The following is a 15,823-nucleotide window of genomic DNA, read 5'->3' on the forward strand; positions in this document are numbered from 1 at the left end:
TATTGATTATGATTGTGTGTATAAATGTTTGTGCATGGTGTGTGTGTGGACATATGTGCCACAGTGCACTCATAAGAACATCAGTTGACAACTGTCTGGTATCAGTTCTCTCCTCCCACCTGCAATGGGTTTCCGGGATAGAACTGGGGCTGTCAGAGTTGTGCAACACAGACTTTTACTGGCTAAACCATTTTTGCTGGTCTTTTAATCTTCAACTTTTGCGGTTGCTTGCTTGAAGCACATGCAATTATACTACTTAAAGAAAAAAAAAACCTTTCTCTGGGTTGGGTGGGGATTTAGCTCAGTGGTAGAGCACTTGTCTAGCAAGTGCAAGGCCCTGGGTTCAGTCCTCAGCTCTGGAAAGAAAAAAAAAGAAGAAAAAAACCTTTTTCATATGATGACACATTACTCTTTTGTGCATCGTTCCCCTATACCATCCTGAAATAAATGAAAAAATGAGAAAATGGAATAGAAATAATTAATAGGGTTTTGTTTTTACATTTATTTACTTTGCTGTGGCATACACATTGAGGTCAGGGAACAACTCTATCCTCCCACCAGGTGAGCCCCAGAGATCAAACCAAGGTTGTCAGTCTCGGTGGCAAGTGCCTTCCTTACCTGTTGAACCATTCCTCTGGCTCTATTAGTGGATTTTTTTATTTAATACTTGAGTGTAATAAAATGTTCTGGGATTCTGTTGTAATTTTGGTTTGTTTTCTTGAGAACAGGTCTTTTTTTTTTTTTCTTTTTTTTTTTTAAAGATTTATTTATTATGTATACAGAAGAGGGCGCCAGATCTCATTACAGATGGCTTCGAGCCACCATGTGGGTGCTGGGAATTGAACTCAGGACCTCTGGAAGAGCAGTCAGTGCTCTTAACCTCTGAGCCATCTCTCCAGCCCCCGAGAACAGGTCTTATAAGCCGGGCTGACCTGGATTGATCCTGTTGCCTCCAGGACCCAAAGGCTACGCAGTTACAGGTATGTTTCTCCGTGCCCAGCACTAAAACCTGCTCATAATCCACAATTTATAGTTTGTATTTTATTACTATCCATAAGGATATAGTGAAGAAAATGAATAGGAATTTCACTTTTTATGAAGTTTAAAGATATTTATAACTACATCTGATCTTACCTAAAAGCCTGAGGAGGGGTAATATTTTGGCTAATATTTTCCATGACTCCTTACCAAAAACTGAAGAAAAAAAAAGCAACCATAAGGGTTTCTGATAGTTCCAAATTTTCTAAATATCCCTTCTGCTTTTTAAAAAACCATTGGAGGTAGTCAGCCATCTTATGGTGCCAGGCATGGTCCCAGCACTGAGAAGGTGGTGGCTAGAAGCTCATGAGACCCTACCTCAAAAACTTACTAATTTATAGTGATAATCCCTAATTCATAGAACAAAAGAATTAAAAAAAAACTCAAGACAATGAAGGAGACTGAGAATGTAGGTAAGTGTGTAAAGAGTATGCTTGACAAATTCAATCTCAAGCAAAGAGACAGTGACTATTAAAATCAATATGATTTAATTCTAATGGCTGGAACAACAGTGTACAAATATACTTGCAAGAGACGACATTCTCTGGAGCTGTGACAGTGTTCATGAACTTTGTCTTAGCACTCAGGAGGCTGCAGCAGGAGGAGAATTTTGGGCTGCAGGCTTGTGCTTCCACAGAGACCCTGTCTTAAAAACTGGAAGAAAAGCAAAACAGTAACCAGCCAACATTTTATAAAAGAGTTAACAAAAAGCAGTGTGGAAGTAAGAACCGAAGACTTGGCTCTGTGCTTGGGCAGCTGCCTAACAGGTTGAGGCTTTGGGTTTGATCCTGAGCAGCACAAATAACGGCAAAATTATGAATCACAGCCATCCCTATCATACACCACAGATAATGGCAGCTCTAATTTATTTCTGTTTGAGAAAAGAAGCCTCCAAAACTGCCTTCCTGCAGACTCCACAGGTCATTCAGAGCCAGAATGAAGGAAAATGGCAAGACGTTGCATCAACTTGTAGCAAAAATAATATATTTAATCCAAGATCTTCATTTACTTGCTGTCTAAAAACCCTCTTTTTCCACCTTAAAGCAGTGAACTCCTTATAACCCTTTAGAGGTGTAGGATTAAAGGAGCATTCGCCTTCTTTTTTAAACAGCTTGCATGTGTGAAAGTTTAGAAGTTCCTCAAATCTGAATGATAAAAAAATAAATAAAAGATTTAGAGTTTGCAAATGTATCATTCTTCAGGGGTACTTGTTACAGATTAGCTATATTAAAAAATTTAAGTCTGCCGGGGCGGTGGTGGCACACGCCTTTAATCCCAGCACTTGGGAGGCAGAGGCAGGCGGATCTCTGTGAGTTCGAGGCCAGCCTGGGCTACCAAATGAGTTCCAGGAAAGGCGCAAAGCTATACAGAGAAACCCTGTCTTGAAAAACCAAAAAAAAAAAAAAAAAAAAAAAAAAAAAAAATTTAAGTCTAACTTCAAGGTATTTATTGAAGTTACTATGGTGATTTGAATAGGAATGGGCCCCATAGGCTCATAGATCTGAATGCTTGGTCACCAGGGAGTGGCACTATTAGGAAATGTGGCCTTGTCAGAGATGGTACAGCCTTGTTGGAGGAAGTGTGTCACTGGGGGTAGGCTTTGAGGTTTCAAATGTTCAAGCCAGGTCCAACACCTCACCCTCTTCATGCTATCAGCCAATCCAGTTGTAAAATTCTTGGATACTTCTCCAGTGCCATGCTAATCTGCATACCATCATGCTTCCCACCATGACCATAATGGACTAAACCTCTGAACCTGCAAGATAGCCTCAAATACATATTTTCTTTATAAGAATTGCTGTGAACATTGTGTCTCTTCACAGCAATAAAAACCCTAACAAAGACAGTTACCAAAGGTCAAAATGTCAAGTTTGTCATAGTAGCACCTTAGTTACACTTCCTACAATCTTTGAGATGTTCAGTACCAATACTTCCTAGCCCAAGAAATGCTTTGCTGTTTGATGACTGCTTGAGTTCTAGCTTCTATAGTAATATTAATTTTTAACAATGTGATCTAATATGAAGAATTACATGGGGCTGGAGAGATGACTTAGTGGTTAAGAGTTCTTCCAGAGGATCTGAGTTCCAATCCTGGGATGCACACATGGGACTACTCACAATGACCTGTTGCTCTAGACCCAGAGGCTCTGATGCCTTCTTCTGAGAACACACATATACACTGAGACAGACATGTACACATAATGAAAGTAAACAGAAAAGACTGATGGCAACATTAGGAATGTAGATCACTTGTCTGGCATGTGTGAGGCCCTGGTTGCAACATTACACAGCACTTTAAACAGTAGGTATAAAGATGTATTATAAAGATGAGTGTAGTTTAGTGGTAGTACACTTCCCTATCATGTTCAAGGCCCTGAGTTCAATCACCAGTACAGAAAGAAAGAAAACAGAGGGGAAAGGGAGAAGGAAAGGTGGGGAGAGCAAAAGAGAGAATTATAGAGTTTGCATTCCATATATTTGTGCAAGATAAAAAATTATTTTTAATGAATTTATCTTTTATTTTCAATTGTCATGTGTATGTCTGAGCATCCATGTATGGATATGTGTGCATCAATGCGGGTGCCCTTAGAGATCAGAAAAAGGCAATTGGGTCCCCTGGAATTAGAATTACAGACAGTTGTGAGTTGCCAGGCATGGGAGCTGGGAACTGAACCCTGGTTCTCTGGAAGAAAAGCAAGTGTTCAAACTAATGAGCCATCTCTCCAGCCCCACATAAACTTTACCTTTTACAAGTGGTATGTTTTCAGTTCTGCCATAAGTGGGCATTGTTCTTTGTAGTAGACTTTAAACATACAAATACCAACAGGCCAGAGGTAATACCAAATACATGCTGTGAAGTCTATTTTTCAAAGAAAAGACAGCCTTTGATGTTGTGGAATATTTCTTTGCACTGTGTGAAAAATATGTCACTGTGACTGGTTTAATAAAAAACTAAATGGCCAAGAGCTAGGCAGGATTTTCGGGGCAGAGAGAACACTGGGGAGAAGAAGGTGGAGCTGCCAGCCTAATGCAAAGGAAGCAGCATGGAACATTACAAAGTAAAGGTAACCCAGTAACATAAAAGAATGTAGATTAAAAGAAATGAATTAACTTACCTTATAAGAGCTACTTAGAAACAAGGCTAAGTTATTGACCAAGTTTTCATAATTAATAGTAAGTCTCTGTTTGGTTATTTGGGAGCTGGCTGGTGGGACAGAGGAAGACTCTTTACACTTTGAGGAGAACAGAAACAAAAGTCATGGTTCTCGTGGAATCAGAAAGGACTGGTGCTGAGGGTAGGAAGCATAGGAGGTAATTTAGCAGCCTGAGCTCCTCTGCTGGCTAGTTTTATGTCGACTTATCACAAGCAAAGTTATGCTGGGGATGTCTTTCTGTATGCTGTGAATGTGTTGCTCTGATTGGCTGATAACACTGATTGGCCAGTAGCCAGACAGGAAGTATAGTACAGGCAAGATAAGCATAGAGGAGAATTCTGGGAACAGGAAGGCTGAGTCAGGAGTCGCCAGCCAGACACAGAGGAAGCAAAGTGTGAAGGCAGAACTGAGAAAACGTACCAAGCCATGTGGCTAAACATAAATAAGAATTATGGGTTAGTTTAAATATAAGAGCTAGTCAGTGGTAGGCCTGAGCTAATGGCCTAGCAGTTTTAATTAATAAAAGTGTCTGTGTGTTTACTTGGGTCCAAGTGGCCACAGGGCTGTGGGAGCCAGGCAGGACCAGAAAAAAACTTCAGCTACAAAGTTATATGAAAAGAAGAAACTACAATTGAGGAAATGCCTTTGTAAAATTGGCCTGTAGAAAAGTCCATGAGGCATCATCTTGATTAGTGATGGATATGGGAGAGCCCATCCCACAGGGGGGAGTATAACCCCTGGGCTGGTGTTCCTGGGAGCTCTAAGAGCTGATGAAGCAAGCCATGGGAAGGAAACAAGTCAGAGACCAGCTTGCATCCATGGTCCCTGCTCAGTGCCTGCCTTTAGTTCCTAGACTGACTTCCCTGGATGATAGACCCACAGGCTGTAAGAAGAAATACATCCTTTCTTCCTCATTTTTTTTTTTTTGGTTGTGATGTCGTTGTGTAGAGTTTCCTCTGAGAGTCAAACACTCTATATCCAGTTGGATGCTCCTGAAGCAGGAAGGTAAACAACTCAAAATAGCTTCAGAAAGTCCCTGAAATGGACCAGATTCTCTATGCCCCTCCCTGCCAGAGTAAGCAATAAAATCTGAGCACCATCACCCCCAAGATAGAAGGAATATGAGCTGCAAAGAAAACTTTGAGACCAGAATAGCTGTATGGAAGAGGTTTATGCCAACTGGGGCACCTGGAGAGGACACTCTCCAATTTGTTGTGCTGCCTGCAGGCTGTGTAGTGTGCTCCAGGTTCCCAGCTTTTGTGAGCTGCCAACATCCAGGCTCGGGTGGGCTTTGGTGAAGCTGCTGGCTTTGAGTCATTTCTGCTCCTATAAGTAACCCCTCACCTATATTCCTATAAACAATCCCAATAAAACTCATCAAGTTGGACTTTGGTGTTTTCCATACTTTGGTCTGTCGTGGGCTCTCTATCTGGGGTGAGTAGGTGTGTATGTTGTGTCTCCCCAGGGAAAAGTTTTTCATACAAGAATGTTTTATCATGGCAGTAGAGGACCTGAAGCGCTAGGACAGACCCCCTCATTTGGTTTTGATTTTATATACACCGCTTACACCTCTACCTTGCAATAATTCACTTGGAAGCCTAGTTCCTTCATCTGAACATATAACACATACACCCCTCTTCAAACAGTGCACCCAGCAGCCCCAGGGCCTCCTTGACCCCCACCTGCATTATACACCCGCTTCCATCCTTGACAATGGTAGCAGGTTCCCCACTCCTGGTAACAAATATCGACGGTTTCTATTCCAGTGTATCCTAGTTTGTTTTCTGTTGCTGGGATAGACATCAGCAACAGCAACTTGGCAGGAAAGGTGGACTGGTTAGTTGTTGTTGCTGCTGTTGATTTTTGTTTTTGTTTTGTTTTTACCAACTTGTCACAACTAGGGTCATTTGGAAACAGAACTTCAAACAACAAAATGCCTCCGAGGCTGGGGAGATTTGTTCAGGAGTTAAGAACACTGCTTTTCCACGGGATCTGAATTCAGTTTCCAGCACCCACCAGGCAAGTCACAGCCATCTATAACTCCAGCTCCAGGGGATCCATTGCTTCTGGCCTCCACAGGCACTTGCGCTCACATAATCATACTCACACTCAGACATACTCACATACACATAATTAAAAAAAAAATGCTCCCATAAGACTGGCCTATAGGCAAGTATGTGGGGCATTTTCTTGATTAATGATTAATATGGAAGGGCCCAGGCCACTGAGGGCAGTGCTACTCCTGGGCAGGTGACCCTGGGTTGTATAAAGAAGCACACTAAGCATGCCATGAGGAGCAAGCTGGTCAGCACTATCCCTTCATGGTTTCTGCCCCAGTACTGCCTTCACTTCTCTCATTGGACTGTGACCCAAAATATCGAAGCCAAGTAAATCCTTTCCTCCCCAAAGTGCTTTTGGGCACAGTCATTACCATAGCAATTGAAACATAACCAAGAAAAAAAAGGTTTATTCAACCTTATATCTTCCAGTCCATCATGAAGGAAAGCCAGGGCAGGAACTCAAGGCAGGACCCTGAAGTCAGCAACTGAAACAGAGGCCATGGCTTTTTCCCAATGGCTTGCTCAACCTGCTTTCTTATACCACCCAGGACCACCTGATCAGGGTGGCACTGCCACCAGTTGGGCACTCACACATCAATCACACAAAGCCCTACAGACTTGCCCACAGGCCATCTGACGGAGGCATCTTCTCAATTGAAGCTACTCTTCCCAGAGGACTTGAATGTGTGCCAAGTCAACAGAAAATTAACCAGGACAAAGTATATTACCAACATGTCCAGGTATGAGAACTAGAAGGGACAACCCAGCCTGAGCTAGTTTGGGGTACTTGTGCCATAAGACAAAACTGAGTTCTCTGGTAATCTTTTAGGGAGACTCCTCTGTTTACCTATACATAGAAGATACATATGATTGAAACCAAGTGCATTATGGGGAGGGACATGCACAGTGGGAAAAAAATGAATGTATGACTTTATCAATAAATTTAGAAAAATCATCTAAACTAAACCCCTTAACCAACTCCTCCTCCTGAACCCCAACAAAGGAATCCCCAAACAGTAATTGGGCTGAGTGCCCTCACCCATGTGACTGTCAGTCTGGACAGTCTATCTCTACATACTGCACCACTGCTATGCTCTCTCTACAATTGTCTTGCTTCTTTTGCAAGCTTGGTGAGCCCATATTTTCAAGTCTTTGATTTGGTTTCAAGCCAAGAACCTGAAAACACCCGACCATACAAAATGGGATCTCTGAGTAGAAAAGAATTACAGTAGAAAAGAAAACCAGGAGGAAAACCATGATCTACAAACACTAAGAAATGTAAACAATTACCTTTAATCTATGAGTCAAAAAAAGTACAAAAGACGGAAATGTTTTAATTGAATAAACATGGAAGCACCACATTTCAAGTGAAAGTAATGGGTGCTGGTCAGTTTTTTTCATCAACATGGCATAGCTAGAGTCACCCGAACCTCAACTTCAGTTGAGAAATTGCTTCCATCAGATTGGCCTTGGCATGTCTGTGAGGCATTTCCATAGGCCAGTTGATGTGGGAGGCCCCAGCCCACTGTGGGCGGTGCCATCTCTAAGCCAGTGGGCTTGAGCTATATTTTAAAAAGTGGCGGGGGGGGGGGTGCACACCTTTAATCCCAGCTCTCAGGAGGCAGAGGCAGGCAGATTTCTGTGAGTTCGAGGCCAGCCTGGACTACAGAGTGAGTTCCAGGACAGGCACCAAAACTACACAGAGAAACCCTATCTACAAAACAACAACAAAAAAAAGTGGCCAAGCATGAGTCAAATAGATCAAGACAGTAAGCAGCCTTCCTCCACGTTCTTCAGATTCCTGCCATGGCTTCCCTGGATGATGGAGTGTAATCTCTGAGCCAAATAAACCCTTGCCTCCCCACATTGCTTTTGTTCATAGTGTTGCATCACAGCAATGAAGAAGCAACCTAGAACAAAAGGAGATGTGGTAAGTCAGGGTTTACAGCAAGTGAACGAGTGTGAGGAACAGGGAAGCAAATAGGTGCAACAAGTAAAGCACGGACCGAGCATTAAAATCTTCACAGAGCGATGGTCCATGCTGTAACCCCAGCACTCCAGAGAAGAAGACAGCAGCATCAGAAGTGAAATTTCAGACCAGCCACATCGGTGTTATGACCCTGTTTCAAATATATATATAAAATTTGCTTCACAAGTTTTTCACACATCTCTTTTGTTTGTTTTTATTTTGAGACAGGTTCTCTTTATGTAGCCCAGGCTGCCTGGAAATACCTATGAAGACCAGGAGCACCTTGAACTCACAGAGATACACCTGCCTCTGCTTCCAGAGTCACCCTCGGGTCAAAGGTGTGCACCACCACACCACCACAGATCTAAGTCCTGCTGTAAAGCTCCGGTGGTAACTGATTTCTTGTTGTTTTGGTACTTAGTAGCCCTGATTGACCTCTAAGCGGCTTTTTTAAAAAAATATCTCCAGATCAAAACACTTGCTTTTAAAGTTGTTCAAGTTGAAGTTCGATTTGCCAACAACTTTACTACCAGTCACAAAAACTTTGGGACATCAACAATAGTCTTTAAAGTGATTTGTTTTTCTTTATAGAACAAAAGCACCAGATCCTATCAGCAGCCCACTCATTCCAATTCCCACTCTCCATTCTCTGCCTTCTTAGAGCCAGAACAGCAGAGCAGGAGTGAGTCACCTTACCCAACACCTGCAAATGGCAGGGGGCCCCCAATACTAACTCTAATTCCATGAAGATCTTATCTCACATATGTTTCTGCACCTCTAATGATCCTACCTTAAAAACTGAATGTGCCTGAACAAAACGTGACCTGGGAACACAGAAGAAGGCGCTACCCAGCCACTAAACCAGATCACCAGAATCATAAGTATATAATTCACCGACTGAAATCAGCTGTCCCTGAAGAAACAGCCCAATAGCAGCAATTTAACCAAGAACCCCTACTAAACCAAGACTAAAAATTAGAACAAGAGAGGCACTCTCAGACACAGACACCACCTGCACCGCACAGAGGAAAAGATGAGTAGACGCCAGTGCAAAAATACAGGCAACAACATAAAGACCTATATGGCAACATCAGAACCTAGTGATTCTACACCTGCAAGACCTAAACATACCATGACAGAAGAAACAGAAGAGATCAACCCTAAAAATGACTTTAAGAAGATGATAGAGGCCCTTAAAGAAGAAATAAAACATTCCCTCAATGAGGAAATAAAAACTTTCCTTAAAGAGGAAATGAAAAACTACCTTAAAGAGGAAATAAAAACTTTCCTTAAAGAGGAAATGAAACACTCTCTTAAAGAGGAAATAAGAACTTCCCTTAAAGAGGAAATGAAAAACTCCATTAAAGAGGAAATAAAAAACTCCCTTAAAGAAATGGAAGAAAAAACGAACAAAAAATGGGAAGAAATCAAATCAAGCCAAGAAAAAGCAATTAAACAGATGAAAGAAACATTCCAAGATCTGAAAAATGAATTTGAGACAATAAAGAAAACACATGCTGAGGGAATGCTGGAAATAGAAATCCTGACAAAACGAACAGGAACTACAGAAACAAGCATAACCAACCGATTGCAAGAGATGGAACAGAGAATCTCTGACACTGAAGACACGATAGAGAAAATAGATTCGTCAGTCAAAGAAAATACTAAAGACAAAAAAGTCGTAACACAAAACGTCCAGGAAATTTGGGACACCATGAAAAGACCAAACCTAAGAATAATAGGGATAGAAGAAGGAGAAGAATACCAACTCAAAGGCACAGAAAATATATTCAACAAAATCATAGAAGAAAACTTTCCTAACCTAAAGAAAGAAATACCTATGAAGATACAAGAGGCTTACAGAACACCGAATAGGCTGGATCCAAAAAAAAAGTCCCCTCGCCACATAATAATCAAAACACTAAACACACAGAACAAAGAAAAAATATTAAGAGCCGCAAAGGAAAAAGACCAAGTAACATATAAAGGTAAACCCATCAGAATAACACCAGACTACTCAATAGAGACTATGAAAGCAAGAAGATCATGGACAAATCTCATGCAGACACTAAGAGATCACGGATGCCAACCCAGACTATTATACCCAGCAAAACTCTTAATCACCATAGGCGGAATAAACAAAATATTCCAGAATAAAACCAGATTTAATCAATACCTGTCTACAAACCCAGCCCTACAGAAAGTACTAGAAGGGAAAATTCAACCCAAAGAAGCTAAACACATCCATGAAAAATCAAGCAATAGATAATCCCACACCAACATACACCACAGAAGAAACAAGCTGGCGTAGCTATCCTAATATCTAGAGAAAAAGGATGTTTCAAAAGAGAAGAAGTCTTGTGGCAATGCCTCAGTGGTCCAGGTAACTACCAGAACTCGGAAAAGTTGGTTGAACTTGGGATTGACTGGGAGGCCAAAGATTTAAAAAGCAGAAGATTCTCTCAAGACATAAGTTGTGTGATAATAGTGTGGTTTGTGTGTGTGAATGAGGATTTGTAAATGTTGAATTCTAGGCTTCGACAATCATTGTCAGTGCAGATTAAGCTGCAAGTATAATGTTCTAAAACTTAAATTATAAAGCTAGTTACGTCTTTCTAACAACTAGTTTTAATGTTCATGAGCATATTTTACCTACATTACCTTTTCAGGATGTTGAGAAAGCACAGGCTGGAGGCTGGGGGCTAGATGGTTTTGAGGAAGAGGTCTTGGTGGACTCTTTCATAGAGCAAAGGGAAGCAATGCCTTCTGGGAAATGAGCTAAGTTTTAATCTGGTCTTTAAGATTAGAAGTCAAAAACAAAAATATTAAGGAAAGGAAAACTTAATTGATCTTTGAAGTATTGTTATGTGGAATTGAGTGGGACTTTTGAGGCCTTTCTTCCAGAAAACAAGGACTTGGTTGTCAGGCCTATATTAGGCCTAAACCTTGGTGCCATGTAGTTGTACTTAAATCATTTCAATGGAAAGTGTCTTAGTGATTGGATCTTCTAGTGCAGTTTGGAGTTCTTCCATTTGAAAAATGTGATATTTACATGGGATTGTTTGAATCTTGTTTTCTAGTCCCTCCCCATCACCACCCTCATAATCTGAAGGTAGATTTTTCTCTTGATAAAGGAACAAAAAAGGTGAACATCTTGTTTGTAAATAGGTATCTAGTAACTAGTGGTAAACTTGAAATGGTAGAATTCTTTAAAGCCTAATTCTAGGTAGCCTTAAGAAAATGTATCTTAATTATTTTTGAACCTGTATTCACCTTCTTTTTTTTCAAATATCTTAAGTTATATTTTCTTTTTCAGAGCTGCTTCTTATTTGGGGCTACTTTTTTTTTTTTTTAATTGGGGCGTAATTCATAAAAGGGTATATTGTTTTGATGAGACTTTTTACAACTATGGCTGGATGTCTTTCTTTAGTCTTCCAAGAAGGGCCATTTTACTTTTTTAGAGTTACTTTTTAAAGTCATGAGGTCAACAACTTGGACTACTATGCATGTAAGCGCTAATGCAAATTAAAGCCCAAGTTGACCTCCAGCAGCAGTTCATTCTATGTTGACAGTGAGAGAACACTTTGCCTGTTAGGATACTGTTACTCGTGGACTGAAATGCTGAAAAAACCCCTCCCCCTATTTTGTTTTTTGCAAGAATCAAGGTATATTCTAGGGTTTCCTGGTTGACCTCAACAGATAAACTGAGATGATAGTCTTAGATCAGAAATGATCTGAATGTAGATTTACAGTCTACGTGTACAGCTGGCTAAGTGAGATCGCTTTCACAGTTCTGCATGTATCCCATCGGCTCCCCATTAGTCACTGAACTCTTAAAACTGGTATTGTAACATTATCACAATGTTTTGCGCCAATTTTATAAACTTTACAGTACAATATGTGTTCCTTTTCTGAGGCAAACCAAAGGTATATTTCTCAAGGTTCTGCGGCTATTAGTAGCATTGATGGAGGATTTTTTATACATTTGTAATAGATAGGAATAAACCAGAAAAAAAGAAGAAAAAAAAAGTGGTGGAGGAAAAGGTGAACACTGCAAGAATACTCAAAAGGGCTGAGAGTTGCAAAAGCCAAGAATGGCTTTGCATAGTAAATGGAATAGAACAGCTCTGAACTATAGCTTACTTTTCCTGGTTTGGTCTGACAGAATGATTGAATGCTTTTGTACAAAAATCAGAGCCTTAAAAACAAGGATTTGGTGAGATTGTAAAGTGGTGTGCCACTTTGGCAAAACAGTTTGGTGGTTGGTCAAAATGCAAAACATTGTTACTATGTTACTCAACAATTCTACCCTTAGGAATATATCCTCAAACTACTGAAAATGTGCACCTATGAAACATGTACATGAAGGTTTACAGCAGTGTGTTGCTAATAGTAAAAAAGTTAAAACAACTCAAATAGCTATCAAATACTGGAGAGAAATAAAATGTGGCTTATTCATACAATAGAATATTATTAAGACATAAAAATGAATGAGAAACTGACAGATTAAATGACTTTGGTGAACCTTCATAATTTCATTTGTAGATCTTTCCATTTCTAATTTATAAATACATTTGGGGTTATAAATTATAAATGTACTGCCTCCTGTCAACACTGTATACTTCTATTTGATGATTTCTGTGTCAAACATTATATGGAAATGTTTCCAAGTATTTTCTGTATTAACTGTGAATGAATAGAACAAAATAAATTGCCTGTGATGGGAAAAAAAAAAAAAAAAAAACTGAATGTGCCATAGATCAGAAAAAACACATTATTTTACAGAAAAGGGAATGAAAGAGGGATTGTCCTCCTTCGTGAGGCAGAACAAAGCAGATTTCTAATGTGATCCTCACGATGCCCATTTCAAGCCCTATGAGCCTGCTTGAAGTTCCATAGCTCTGATAAGAAAGGCTTCCCAGTGAACCGCACATATGTACACACCATGCACGCACATAAGCATGTGCATGCACACACACCCTCTGCCCAGGCTACCCTATCCTCTGGTCTTAGTCTAAATATCAAATTGTCTGAAAGCACCACCTGCATAACTCGAGGCAAGGCATCAAGGCATGCTGCTGCTGAGTTCTGAGAAATAAGTGAATCAGCCTGAGTTTGTGGGGATAGATAGAAAGAAACTTAGCAATTGTAAAACTACCCTGACTGAGGCTCACACTGTAATCTTAGAGTTTAACAGGTAAAGCAAAAGGATCAGGAGTTTAAGGCCAGTCCAGACTGTATGAATTTGAGGCTTGCCTGGGGTACAAGTGATGCTATTTAAAAAGAAGAAAGAAAGAAAGAAAGAAAGAAAGAAAGAAAGAAAGAAAGAAAGAAAGAAAGAAAGAGAGAGAGAGAGAGAGAGAGAGAGAGAGAGAAAGAAAGAAAGAAAAAAGAAAGAAAGAAAGAAAGAAAGAAAGAAAGAAAGAAAGAAAGAAAGAAAGAAAGAAAGAAAGAAAAAAGAAAGAAAAAAGAAAGAAAAAAGAAAGAAAGAAAGAGGAAGAGAGGAAGAGAGAAAGAAAGAGAGAGAGAGAGGGAGGGAGAAAGGGAGGGAGGGAGGGAGGGGGGAAGGGAGGGAGGGAGGGAGGAGCTTAAATCCCAGATTTTTTAAAGCATTTTGGCTAGTAGTGCTGTGGATATGGCTCTGTATAATAAAATGCTGATTGGTCAGTAGCCAGGCAGGAAGTGTAAGCAGGACAAGCAGGGAAGAGAATTCTGGGAACAGGAAGGCTGAGGCAGGGAGAGACGCTGCCAGCTGCCTCCATGACAAGCGAGATGTAAAGTACTGGTGAGCCACAAGCCATGTGGCCAAGTATAGATTAATAGAAATGGGTTAATTTAAGATAGAAGAACTAGATAACAAGAAGCCTGCCACGGCCATAGAGTTTATAAGTAACATAAGTCTCTGTGTGTTTGGGTCTGAGTGGCTGCGGGACTGGCGGGTGAGAGAGATTTGTCCTGACCGTGGGACAGGCAAGACTGGAGAAAATTCCAGCTACATAGTAGTGAGGAGGAAGATGAGGATTGATGGACCTCCCATCTGCTGCCCTCTAATTAATAAGCCTTAGTGAAAACCAGGTAATCACAGGATCTCTGCCCTCCAGACAGATGTGACCTGTGCCAGCCTTTGTCTGATTGCTTCTCACTCTACAGATCATGTTTGGTTGCTAGAAGCATCACTATGCACCCCTGTTTGCAAGTAGGATGTGCAGAGGAGCATCCTCAAAGCCTGTCCATTTCTCCTGACTTCTGTCATCAAGGCCAGGTATCTCACTTTGAGGCTGAGGCAGGAGGACTGATAGGGACTCAAGGCCACCTGTGCTACACGGTGAGTTATTCATTAGCCTGGATGTAATCTCAAAAGAAAAGAGAAAGGGAAAGGAAAGCAAAGGAAAGAAGGGGCTGGAGAGATGGCTCAGTGGTTAACAACACTTGCTACTCTTGCAGAGAACCCAGGTTGGATTCTCAGTACTCACGTGGTGTCTAACAACCACCGGTAACTTCAGTTCCAAGAAATCAAACCTCCTTTTGCCCTGCACCAGGCATGCATGTGGAATACATACATGCAAGCCAAACACTTACACATATGAAATTAAAAAAATAAATGAAATCTAAATTTTAAAAAAAAACAATTCTAGTCATCTTTTATGTAAGATAAATTCCTATGGACTAATCTAGAAGAATGATGCACATTAGATCATGGAATAGGTTTTTTCCATGAAAACCAATATTGTTGGCGTCTAGTATATGGAAGGGAGTAGTAAAACAATGTGGCATGAAACAAGGACTGACCACATACAGGAAGCCAGCGTTCCCAGGAGATTCGCTTTTTCTTAAGTCACACTCTCACTATAGCCCAGGCTGACCTCAAATTCATGGCAATCCTCCTCTCTCAGCCTCCTGAGTGCCTGGATTACAGAAACAAGCCACTACGCCCAGCTTCCTATGAGATTATACAGGAGCTAATAATTCCTATTTATAGAGCATCCTATTGCAATACACAATGCATGTGTAAATAAACCCACTACACACACTGCCAGTCCTGCAAAAACACATACATCACACACATGCCATGTGATAATGACACAAGCAGCTATGTGTCTAGTTCATATGGTTCTTCATTATTTTAGAATATCCCTTTTACTTATGATAATAAAAGTGTATATGCCATGATGGCTTGTGTCTAAAATTCTAGCACTTGAGAGTGCCAGGTAAGAAGATCACAGCAAGGTGAGAGCCAGCCTCGGCTACACAGTGAATTTCAAGATAGTCTAGGCTACAAAGTGAGATCCTGCCTCAAAAAAAAAAAAAATCAATAAAAATTTAGTGCCAAGCAGTCCAGAGTGCCATGCCAACAACCTCATACATACTGTTTTCAGAAGGCCTCTTGGTTGCATCATTTCTCCTGCTTGACTTAATCTCATGTTGTTTTTTCTTTATGGCCCCTAAGCAAACAAAATCCACTGCTACTGTCATCAGTGATTGACTTGGAAATGGAGTACAAATGACTAAGGACCACAACAGCAGAACATCAGTGGATGTTTCTTGGCAACTGGGCATGCCCCATGCCCCAATCCTGTGATCACAAAAAAAAAAAAAACAGA

The sequence above is a fragment of the Peromyscus maniculatus genome, chromosome 3 (genome assembly GCF_049852395.1).
Source record: "Peromyscus maniculatus bairdii isolate BWxNUB_F1_BW_parent chromosome 3, HU_Pman_BW_mat_3.1, whole genome shotgun sequence".
NCBI lineage: Eukaryota > Metazoa > Chordata > Mammalia > Rodentia > Cricetidae > Peromyscus > Peromyscus maniculatus.